The sequence below is a fragment of the Vicugna pacos genome, chromosome 3 (genome assembly GCF_048564905.1).
Source record: "Vicugna pacos chromosome 3, VicPac4, whole genome shotgun sequence".
In the NCBI taxonomy this organism is placed as follows: Eukaryota; Metazoa; Chordata; class Mammalia; order Artiodactyla; family Camelidae; genus Vicugna; species Vicugna pacos.
In genome coordinates, this window is record NC_132989.1 from 88,761,255 (window position 1) to 88,774,267 (window position 13,013).

Sequence of the window (13,013 nt, forward strand, 5' to 3'; positions counted from 1 at the left end):
TATTGTACGACACAGGGAATATAGCCAATGTTTTATAACAATTATAAATGGAATATAACATTTAAAAATTGTGAATCACTCTATTATATACCTGCAACTCATATAATATTGTACATCAGCTATAACTCAATAAAAAAGTATAATCAATATTCAATTACCAAAAATAATAAATAAATAAAGCCAGTAAGATGTGAAGAGACTTACTGGGACTATAGGAAATGGGAAATATCTCTTTCTTATATAGGAAGTGAGGTCTGAAACTTTGATAACCATTTTCCTATCATAAGAGAAGGGTCCAGATATTCCACAGACAACTAGGTGAAGTTTGAGGATCAACACAGCAACTCAGAAAACAAAAGGAAGAAAAAGGGGGAAAAATGTTATTGGTATTACAGTTAGAGCTGGATCAAGCCTTGCCTGAAGATGCCCTTGCTCTTTTATACAAAATGATAGATCTCACTTTTTGTTTAAATCACAACGGAGGAAGGGAGCAAGGGAGAAAGAGAGAGACAATTGGACACATAAATCTGAAAATCAAATGTGTGGTAGGTTTCATTAAAGTCATAAACAAGATCTGTTCATGAAGGATACCAAAACTGAGCTTTGTAGAATATCTACTCTTAGGAGGCAAGAGGTATAAGAGGAGCCATTAAAGGAGTTAGGATGGTAGAAGAAAATATAGTTCAATATAATAAAAGTTAAGAAGTGACAAAAATCACTGCAAGAGTTAGGTGTCAATGCCAGGTCTCCAGTTTTTGAGCTCTGCATCACCTGTATGAGATGCTTCTGGGGCCTACAGATTTGAAACCTGCTGTCACTCCAGTCAAACGAGATGAGTCCTCTAGCCATTGTATTCTAAGACCCTCCCTTGTACACTGTGGTTTGTGAACCAGTACAGGCATCTCAGATATGCAGAAGTTTGGTTTCTCTTTGACCTGCACTGATTCAGAATTTGCATGTTAATGAGCTGCTCAGGGGAATGAATGTGGTGGCTAAATTTGGCCTGCTTCTTACCCTATATCCAAGAGCTATAGTATCCTTTCAAATGACAGTCCTTTACTACTGGATTGTTTCTATACTCTCTTTTCTCTTCTTCCTTTTTTTGAGGGGGGCAGGGGAGGTTCAAGATTGTCTTTATTTTCAGAGCCTACAACAGTTGGCTAGCAATGCTAGCTAAGCTGGTATAAACTGAAGGCCATCCAATCTTCCTTTTCAGGCATTCAATCAACAGAATCTCTACAAACAAAATTAGCGACCAACTGAGATGTGTCTCAGTGTGCGTAGGGGCGAGGCCTTTTGTCCCCCTCCTCCTCCCCACATAAATTTCCCCATTTTGAAAAGCAGTCCTCCCTCTACCTCTTTATCCTAAGTGAAAACCCTACTCTTTCCTCCAGATTAATCATCTCTTCCTATATACTATGTTGCATTTATATGGAATGGTGAAATAAATTAATTAATTCATGTTGTGTGACACAATGGGGGGCCGGTTGGTGGCATGGTGACACACAGGTTGGTAAAAGTATTACCAGAGATAATGTATGGGAATAGAAAGGAGTTTATTAGGGTATGCTGTCACAGACAATAGCAGGCCACACAGGTGAGGGGTGCCTGTGTGAACCGAGGGCTGGTTGTTGGGGTCTTTTATAAGGTAGAGTCACAAGGTGCCTGGTAGCCTTGTGTGCAAGTCTCTGATTGGTTGTAGCGAGGTAAGAGGTTTAGGGTCTGTGAAGAGTGGGTGGGTTTATGGCTCCGATAAGGTGGGCTGAAACAAGCCAGCCTTAGCTACTGTGAGATTAGGCATTACATAGTGCTATTAGTTTGTCAGGGGAAACATGCCCAGTAAAGAATGCACTTTATCTGTTGAGGGATCACGGGCAGATATGAGAACCCAGAACAGGGGTCCCAGAACAGGGGTCCCTGGACTCTGAAGGATGTCAGGGGGCCCAACAATTCATTCATTCAAGCTTCAGGCCCTCTGGATTTGACTAAGAATCAAAATAGGATACAGCTCATTAACAGTGGGTGAGAATGACCATAACAACCACATGTGCCCTACATCTTGCTTTGATAACTACATTCTGATGTTACCATCCTCTTACCTTTTCTCTATCCCTTCTCTTCCATGTTCCTATTTGAAGAAAATGGTACCAAAAATGGCAGCCTCTGCACCCCAAAAATGGAATTCAAACTCAGAGGCAGAGTTTGGGGAACAAAGGAAAGAGCAGCTTTATTGCTTTGCCAGGCAAAGGCAGGTCACAGCAGGCTAATGCCTTGGAAACTATCTTGGGGTTGGGGCCTTGAGTTTTTTAGAAAAGGTGATAACATCAAGGTGTTTTACAGGCTACATTCCTCTTAACCTTAATGAATCTTCAGGTAGGTGTGTCCATTCTTCTGAGATTATCAGCCTGTTATCTCCTTCCTGGAGCATAGCCTCTGGGTTAAAGTTATTTTCAGTAATGAATGAATCAGCGAACAGTTTCTGCACCAGGGAAGTCTGTTTGTTAGTTTCCTTTATATTCCCTCAAGAATAGTGATAAAGTGGGGCAATTAAATGGCAGTAGAGAAAAAGAAACAGAGAAAACATAGTCATTGTTCACATACCTCTGTGTTTACAGAATTGGTGCTATTGCATTTATCCAAATCAGAGCTGAGGATAGGAGATGAGACAAGAGATAAGCCTACAGAACAGAATGCTACCTACATTTTCTTCTAGAGTCATTCTCTCCCCACACTTCTCGAGTTCTTAAATGGCCACTTTGAATCCTGTCATTTTGGTGATTTTCTCTCTCAACCTGTGGAAAAGTCAACTGTCACCCTCACATAATGAGTTTGAAATGATTCACACATTCCTGGGGTGTTTGGCTAGGAGACCCACAGGGTATCAGGACACAGACTACCAGACAACTGAGCATACTGTGACTAAACGAACAAGACATTTCTTGAAAAAAAAAAAGAAAAACAAAATCAATATAGTGAATTGTGTAGAAAACTACATTTCTTAAACATAAAATTTTATCCTTTATTCTGATATTATGCCTTTCCTATATTTTGCTGTTACAGTATCTTTTATTTTATGAAATGATGGCTAGAAGAGGTAGTTGCTTTAAACAAATTGTTCTTGGCTAAATAAAAAGTTGGCAACCCCAAGTCTGAATATCTTTCTATAAATTGAGAGCTTGTTTTGGGGTCTGCAGGATGTTCAGGGCTTTGTTCATTGGTCCTTATCTGTAGAACTGTCTTCTTCTTGTCAAGTCCTGTGTAGCCTAGTAACCTTCCCACTGCAAGGATGTAAATCAAACAGCAAACATTTGGAGGCAATGACAGGGCAGGCCCAGCAGAGAAGGAAGACACCATGAGATGATTGGTAGTGGGTATTTCAGATGACAAGAAAATCTCCTAAATTTATATTTTCCGTAGATCTGAGTAGTAATTATAAGATATGCGTACGACTAAGCTATAGACATGCTGTTGTTATGACAGTATGCCCGAGTATAGATCTACTCTTCAAAAAAATCAACAAGGTCTAATAACAGAATCAACAAATGCAATAGCTCTGGGACAAGGAAGAAAGACTTGTACAGTCTCTTTGTTACCACTTCCTAAGTGTGTGTGTGTGTGTGTGTGTGTGTATTTTAATGCCTTGGTAAGGATGGATTGGAAATTAAGATTAGAACATTTAGGATGACTCAGGAGGCAATTTGAGACCTCAGAATGCCTTGAGGTCATCGTTATGGACATTCATTATCATGGTATTAATCTTGCCTAGCTGTAAAACACTAGCCTTTACAACTCTGAGTTTGGATGGTGGTTTATCGCAGTGGAGTCCCAGAACATTAAACTTAGAAAGAACTCGGAGAACTTATAACTCACTGTCCTCATTTTAAGGATAAGAAAATTGACAGTCAAAAGTTTAAGAAATATTCCTGTGGTCACAAGTCTAGAAAGTAGCAAAACTGGGACTTGAATTTAGGTCTTCTGACTCTAATATCAACATTTTTTATTCTATTGCAACTATTCTAATATTTTCCAAAATGAGCATTCAATGCCAAAAGCACGATTCAGTCAAAATTATTAATAATGAATATAAACTAGATTTGTCAACTGAAGCATCACATTAACATGAGGTCTTTTAAGTACATAATTAAGAATTTACCATTCATTTATTCAATAAATATATATTAAGGCCTTATTAATTGCCAGGAAGACAAAGATAAAATCAAGGATATCATAGTCAAAAATGGATGCTAACCAAAAATTATTATTATTATTTCAAATATTATTTTCAAAGTAGAACTTTAATTTTATCTTGCTTTGCTAAATAATTAATCCTTTCAACAAATATTTTGACAATATACTATTCTAGGTATTGTTCTAGACATTGTTCTAGGTACTAAGTACACACAGTAATCAAAATAGACAATGCTTCTTGCTCTCTTGTGGCCTGCATTCCATTTGGGGAGGCAAAAAATAAATATAAAAATGTATTAATTGTACAGAAAGTTAGAAAGCGATGTGTGTTATGGAAAATCATATTGCTGATAAGGGTGGTATGGGAGGTTTGTAATTTTAAATGGGATGATCATGTAGGCAGCAATGAGAGAGTGCTATTTGAGTAAAACTTTGAAAGAGGTAAATAGCTGTATAAAGATCTTTCCAGGCATAGAAAACAGTCAGTACAAGGTTCTGAGTGGGGTATACTTGGAACACTCAGAAAACAGCAAACAAGCCAGTGTGGCTACCTAACAGTGAGCAGCAAGAGCAAGTGGAGATAAGAGCCAAGAGGTCACATGATAAAATTACTAAAAATCACTGATAAAGAGGAAAATATTGAAAGCCCTCCCTTCTCCAAGGTAGATTGGGAAACAAGTTACATATGAAGAAATAAAAATAAAGATGACAGCATATTTCTCTTACAAAGGAACATAAGTGAGATATCAAATATTTAAGGAAGAAACTGTCTCTCATTCCTTTTTACACTTTAAGTCAGTGTTTCACACAAATGAAGACCCGAAGAACACTTGTCCACTGGAAATATTTGGGCTCACAACATAAATCTATCATACCTAGCTTTGCTTTAGAATTTGAATATATTTACTATTAGCTGTAAATGCCCAAAAGAACATTTATCTTGGACACTATCTCCAATCTCTGATATGTAAGGATATCTCATTTTAAAAATAAAGTTTATATGCATAAATTACTAATTTCAGTATAATTTTGAGTCAAACAAAATTGGAAACAGTGAGCACTTAAAAGAAAAGGTGGATGATTAAATAAATAAGGATGCATTCAAAGCATCCATGAAAAATAAAGATGCTAATGATTATGTGGGAGAAAAAAAAGAAAAATTCTAAGTACACAGTGATAAGTGAAAAGGTCAAAATACTGACATACTGCCATTATAATTACAACCCTAGTAAGCTGAACATAGCATTTAGAAACTGGTAGTAAAAATTCCTGAATGGAAATATAATTCGTATTTGTATAGTGGGGCAGTATTTCTTCATTTTTAAAAAATGTCTTAAAAAAGAATCAATTTGGTAAAAATATTACCTTATAAGAAAAAAAATTAAGGATATTTATATTTGATCTTAGGTTAAAATATTACATACAGTTTAAAGGTAAAATATAAGTAATATTGAGGTTTAAGTCTTTCTTAAAACTTCTGTTTAAAATATTGACTCATCATATCAAAGGTCAAAAATATGAAATGATAAATAAATTAAGAAAAGTAGAATCCAAAATACCTGCAAAAAATCACTAATGATGTTTACCTCAAGAGGGAACACTGAGACTTAATTCTTGTTTTATAAACTGAAATTAAAATTAAAATTAAAATTGAAACTGGTAACATTGCAACTTTATAAGCAGCCAGCAGATGTCAGACTTATACTGCCTTATGCAATATTACAAAGTCCCATCAGGGAAGCAGCTGAAGGTTTGAGACCTTTTTTTTTGAACTATTCAATAAAGTAATTTGAATATAAGGGGAAAAACACACAGTACTATTCTAGAAGTTGGGAAAATAATATTTAAAACACGCTTCTAAATAAGAGTTAGTTATCCACTGATTGTGAAATGGCAAGGTTTGGAAAGTAATTTGGCATTATTTATTCCTAGTTGAGATAAAAAATTCATAGTTTGAATTAAAAAATGAAGCAAACATTTATGCATAAATATGAAAATGATTTCATAATGTTAGTGGAAAACAGCAGTACACAGTTATTACATTACATACATGTATCTATATGATGAAATGGGTATGATGACACATATTAAAGGATCAAAATTTTTAAAAGTGTATATATTAAAGGGCATCACATTGTTAACACTATTTATAGATGGTGATATTGTGTTTAAATGTTTTGGTTCTCTGTACCTTTTCCCCTCAAATTTCTAAAATATCTATACTTTAGAATATATATAAACTTTAATTACAAAATATAGATACTAAAAAGTAACATTCCTCAGCATTTATTTCTGCCCAGAGTGAACTTCTGATTCATTCTGGTGATGCACTCTGATGAAATCATAATGGCAATACAAGATGGGGACCCCTTATAAAAGAAGGTAGTTTTGATTGGGATGGTGTTGGAATTTGATTCATCCACTTCCTTACTCTGCTCTCTACAATGTTTTATTTAGCATTTGTTTTACTCTTAGAGCATGATGGTTTACTTTCTTCTTTTGTGATGTCACTTATATTTATATATTTTTTCTTGTTTCATTTATTAAACATTTAAGTAGTACAGATATTGACTGATAAATTTTTACAACAACCTTAGAAGGTATGTGCTGTTTTTATGAAATCAGGAGACTGAAGCACAGAGCAGATAAATGACTTGCTTGCCTCAAAGCAGAGGAGCTGGGATTTGAAATCAAGCAGTTAGGTTCCATGTTCTAACTCTTCTGCTAATCCCAGAGATGCCAAATGGATGGATGATGACATTTTAAAACGATAAGTACTTTAAAAAATTTAGCTGAATACAAATCTCAGTCCATGGAAGTTAGATGAAAGAAATACATTGTTTCTATCTTTAACACTATTTTAGATCTAGTAATCTATCCACGCACAGTAGATACCTATTTTTCCTTTTGGGTCTTGCTGCTTCTGGGGTGTTTTATTCACGAAGCAGTATACTGATCTTTCTGTTCTCAGTCCCACCAGTTTATCTGTGGTGTTGATTCCTTCTCAGTCCTCTCTGGGCTATTGAGCACCTGTCTGTTCTCTCCCAGAGTCTCTGATTTCTCTTATCTAACGGTGCCCTCTCCTGGGAAAATGAGCATTAAAAAAAAAAAAAAAAAACTGAGTAGCTTGAACATGGCAAAAGGCAAAAAGGAGGGTATTGAAGGAAATACCAGGAAAAAAATACTGATTAATACTTCATAAGTATTTTCCAACACATCAAGAAATACTAAAAGGAGAATATTAAAATTTAAAAGTCAAGTGTATACCTATTACATCAGTGTAATTTTTTAGAGATCTCATATTGCATTATTAGCTCAGATGGAGCATCCCACAATTTCTAAGATGAATGGGGATAATTTTATTTGTGGATAGGTGCAGAGTAGCCACATGAGATTATCGTTTGCAAATTTCTCTTCTTTCTTTGTTTCACAAAGGAGAGAGAGAGAGGGTGAGAGACTGAGAGGAGGGAGGGGAGGGGGGAGAGGTGGGGAGAGATGGGGAGAGGGAGACAGAGAGAAAGAGATTGACTGACTGACTGATTGATTGATTGATTGATTGATTGAGACTGACTGACTCATGATTACTCCGGGACAAATTAATTGACTTCATGATGCTGCTATTCCCCAGCTCTCCACTGCTTGGAGCTATTGCTTTATATATACTTCAGTGGGTCTCTTCACTGCATTTTGGTTTTTTAAAAAAAATTTTTTTGTATGCTTTTTACAATATTTACATCTTCTTAGTAGTTTCTCAGACATGCAGCTTCCAGTTCCCAGTAGCATGTGCCTTTTCAGTGGAATTACCATTTAGTACATGGCACCTTGTCTGACTGAAAGGATAAACAGTCAGTTCCTGTGGATGGCTTTGCCTCACTGTTTGATACTCAGTTGTGCAGGACGCTAGCTAAACTATTTGAGAAGTTGCCATCTGTGAAATGTTAGGCATTCTGAAACTTGGGCAATAGTATTCAATCATCTATTGAATTGTATTGTGGCACTTTGCTTGGAACTCAAAATCTGTATGCACAAAGTCAAGGTTTTGTTGTTTTTTATGTCCATTTGCTTGCTTGTTTTTTGATATGAAGGGAACAGATATGGTCAATGAACCCTGGAATGAAAGGTAAATGCATTGTATGTTACAACAGATATGCAAGACTCTTGTGACCACCTATTTCTTGCTAGAGTAGGCTTTCATATCTACTGAGATGAGGTAGTACCGTGCATAGCACAGCATTCTGGAATATATTTCTCTATGTATGAATTAGGGATTTTGGAATTAACAGGGCAGATTATTTTTATAGGAAAAACCATGGGTAAAATTACTGTCTGTTCTCCATACCTTCCATAAATGTTTGTCAATTAGAAAGTAATTTACATATTCCCTAAAATAAAAGTGTGCTGCAATTGCTGCCATCAATGACTCAGAAGGTTTTAGAATTATTTACCTGATAAAGTTCTGAAAAGAGTTGGCCATTTGTCAAAAATGTAATTTAAAAAGTATCTCACTTGTGAAATCATGTAGAAAGGCTTCTAATTATATATCTTCAGTTCTGAACATTAAAAACTTCTAGGTTATTCAAGGAGTCATTAGCTGTCTAGACATACAGTTTTTCGTCTCCTGTGAATGCATGTAATCCATGCCACCTTTATGTAAAAAATTATATTAAATATTAGAAGTATATTTGAATGCATTTTCTATTTTCTTTCAAAAGTGCTGGAGTATTTTTGGTAAGCTTTATTGCTTTTTGTAAAGATTAAGTTTTACTTTCTGAAAATTTAATCATGAATGAACTTGAACTAATTTGAAGTTAATGCAAAAGGATTCTGAGTAACAACAATTATTTCAAGTGTTTAAAGTTTACCTAAAATTATAATACTGATAACACTTTATAATTTTTTTGGTTATAATATATTTCACCCAAATGCTTCTGATGACAAATAGTTCTGCATGAGAAGAAAGGCTTAATAATGGTCAGTAGTAAAAAGCAAAACAAAACAAAACAAATGAAACCAAAAACATATAGTACTGAGAGTCAGAAGGCAGCCCAAAGTGAAGGAAGGAAGGAATCAAAAAAGAAGAGATGGGAAGGGAAATACTCATTTGATGAACGTTGACCAAACTTGTTGAGTCAATGTTTCAAGCTTCTCATGAAATCGGACAAAATAAATGGACCCTTGGGTATCTAGAGTCCACCTGAAAAGCAGCTCAAATATAGAATCACCTGTGGGAAAAGATATGTGTGACAACAGGCCAGGCCTATCTATTGTTAGGCACAAAGGACAGATTCAGTGAAGATTCTGAAATAGCCCATTCTTCCTTTCTTCTGATAACCTGTAGCTGGATTCTGAGTTTTTTCTATGATGGCTAGGTGACTTGACTGTATTTATTAGTTGTTTTTTTTCTACACACAAAGTTGTTTTTCACTCAGAGTTGGTTTTGAGTTCCTGAGTTCCTTCCTTTCTTCCTCCCCCCCCCCCTTTTTTGGTAGTGGTAGGACTTGTGGAATGGCAGAGAAGAGAAGAAACAGCATTTATTTTTTTGAGAAAGAATTTCCAAGCACCCAACAGTCTCAAAACATGAAAAATATTTGTTCTTTCTGCAGGAAGATCATCTTGTTGATTCCACTTTCACCAGTTTTTCTTCAACTGATGAATAAATGTCAAATATTTTTGCATGACACATCACCAGGGGATGTCTGAATGGTTTTGAACGCCATAAAATAAAATAGTGATTTGTGTTACTCTAAGTGTCCCTTAAAACATTAAAAATAGTTCCATATTTTGAAAAATTTCTACTGAATTCACAGTATGATCAACCAAACAATTGATGGAAATCTCTTTTTAATAAGATCCAGAGGTAGCTCCTAACTGAACAGATAATAACTCAGTTTGGAGACTCTAGAATAAATGTTTTGACATTACAGTGTGAATTAAATAATCTGCTCTTCATTTGCATGTATCTGTACTTGTCTGCCCCTGCCCCTGTATTCTTTAACTCTACGAAGAGCCCACTTCTGAAATGTTAAGGAGACTTTTTTTGAAGTATCAAAATGTTTTTATTTCATGAACAAAATTAACTAGTAGACTAATCTGGTCCTTATGGTCATTTCATTCTCTCTGTCTCTGCCTCAGTCTCTGATCCAACCAACCCAGCTAATCTTGGCAGTAACATTGGTTGAGATGTGAGACCCACAAGGAGGATTTCAGGGAGGACTCTACCATTCTTCTTTAATTGCTCTGTTTGTCATTGCATCTCCACTTTTAATACAGTGCCTGCTGAAGAATAGATGCCACATAAATATTTGTTGGTCAGCTGAATGAATAATGATTGAATGAGTTAGGTCCTTATTCTCTATTTCTACCTTCACTCCACCATCACTCTCAAATTCAGAAGTTATTGGAGGTGTATTTTATTTATGATACGATCAGGAAGCCCAGAGCGGAGAATGTCCCCACGACCACAAGTTCAGCTAGTTCTTGTTAAGGAGCCTTCTTTGTCAAAAGAACAAGTTGTCTTAACAACTTAAGACCATTTCCCCAAGATCTGTGATCTTGAGCCTAATTTTGCCTTTTCTCCTTTTTTGTATTCCCAAACTTTCTGCAGTTGAACCACCATGCTTCATATCATTATTATTCTCTACTTTTGTGGGTTGGATATTTACTAATGTAAGCAGTATCTGTTGAGATGAGTAAGCTTTCATTTATATACAAAAATGATTCCTCCATAGGTTGGTTTCCGGAAATGGTAATACACTTTTATTCCTCTCTCCACTCCTTCTTCCATTCCTTTGATTTTTCTTACACTTATAGTTCAGCCAGAAGGAACCAGGGGCACAGTTAATAGAACACACTCTTTGATTGCAAAGACTTGCCCCAACTAAGCACTGATTTCTGCTTACATTGTGGCACGGGCCTGGCAAGTACTAAGCAGTTAGTAAATGGTTGAATGAATGAGTACATACAACTTCTGGATTTGGAACAAAAGAAGCTAAATGGTCTATGAGGGAATTGAACTTAAAACCTTAGCTTCACCAGTACTTCTCTATATCCAAATATAATAATCGTCTGGATCCTATGTATTTCATAAAGAAGCTTTTAGCAGCAACAGTTTGGATTTTCCAAATATCACTTTGTTCCCCCTCTTTTAACCACTTAGTAAATCAAAATGTGGAAATACTTTCAAATAAAAAATTGAGCTCAGACAATGGAACTAACCACACTTGTCAGCTGCTGCACAATCAAGTCTGTGCATGAAGTCTGACAGAGCAAGCGCTCTCTTGGGCCCTAAAATTGCTGAAGGACATGAACTGTACCTCACACATACAGCCTTCTGTGGAGACAACCAGCCACAGACAGTGTCACACTATGCACAGACCTCCCTGGTCACCGAGGGAGGCATCAGAGTGAGCTAAACCGCTGAAAATGTCTGTTTATTTGCTCCTAATTATAACCACAAAGTATTAGAGTCTAGTTGTCTGTACTGCCTTGTCTTTACCTCATTTAAAGTCCCTTCTTCCACAGCAGTACCAACAGTAAACAACAACAACAACAACAAAAAGCCCAGTCTGAGATATAGAAGGTTCCCAGCACCTGAAATCATGTTATTTAGAAAAAGTGTTCTAAATACAGTATTGTTCTTTTTACTAGAGATAAATATCAACTTTCTTAATAACCTCTCCCTCCCAGGAAAGCAATTATGCTGAGAAAATGTGATATTTGGACAACAGTATATTATTCACTATTTACCTAGAAAGAATAAATTATCACATGCATTTAACATTTTTTGTGTAAGTAAGGTTTCTTCCAGTTCTAATATTTTGTGATTCTAAGAACAGAAGGATATTCTTTAATGGTTGAAATAATGAGTCATCAGTGTTCACTGAGCATTTTCTATGTGCCAGACACTGTTAAATAACATGCCTTATTGTATTTCATTCTCAGAAGACATCTATAAGAAAAGCAGTGCTATTACACCCCACTGATAGGTGGGAAAGTGAGACTTAGTGAGGTTGAGCCTTGCCTGAGTTCCCCGGGAGTAAAAGGTAGAGCTGAGCTTTTAGACTCGAAGGCCCAAGAGTTAGGCACTCTACACTACCAATCAAAACACTGAGAGCTCTTGTTTGTTATTTCAAGGTTTTACCTGGAATAATTTTATTTATGAAGTGTGTAGATTTAATAGATTCTAAAGATAATATTTCTAAGCTAAGAAGGAAAAATCGTCATAGATTTCAATTCAAACCCTGAAAATATGAGAAAAAAATGGAAAGGAGAGAAAAAGGAACTAACAATAAATTTATCAGCACCATCCAAATAGAGTAAGTAGCATAATTTAATTTAAAAACCACAGCAAACAAACAAGCAAAACCCAAAACGTTAGTAAAGAATGAAAAAATTTCTGAGCAGGATAAAAAAGCACAGCCTGGTATGGCTCCTTACACTAATTTAAGCCCAGAAGCCCTCTGAGCGAGCAGAGAATTTCCACTAATATCTACAACTTGGTGGAAATCAACGTTGATTTCCGGGGCACCATTCTGAAGGAGCACCATGGAGACCCCCTACTGGTAGAAATGAAGAGAAAGAAAGGAAAGGCCTTTGGAATTGAAGTTCCAGTTCTACGTTCTGAAATTGGGGAAATGATCTGAAATCCAATGGTATTTCTCTCATAGAAATGGCCTACTCTACCCCCCATTCTAAAACTGGTGGAGTACAGGACTGCCAGACAAGACATTTATAATAAACAATTACTCATTGTTTATCTAAAATAAAAATTCAACTAAATGTCATATTTCTATTTGCTATAGAACATGTAGTTAAACTTGAGTTTC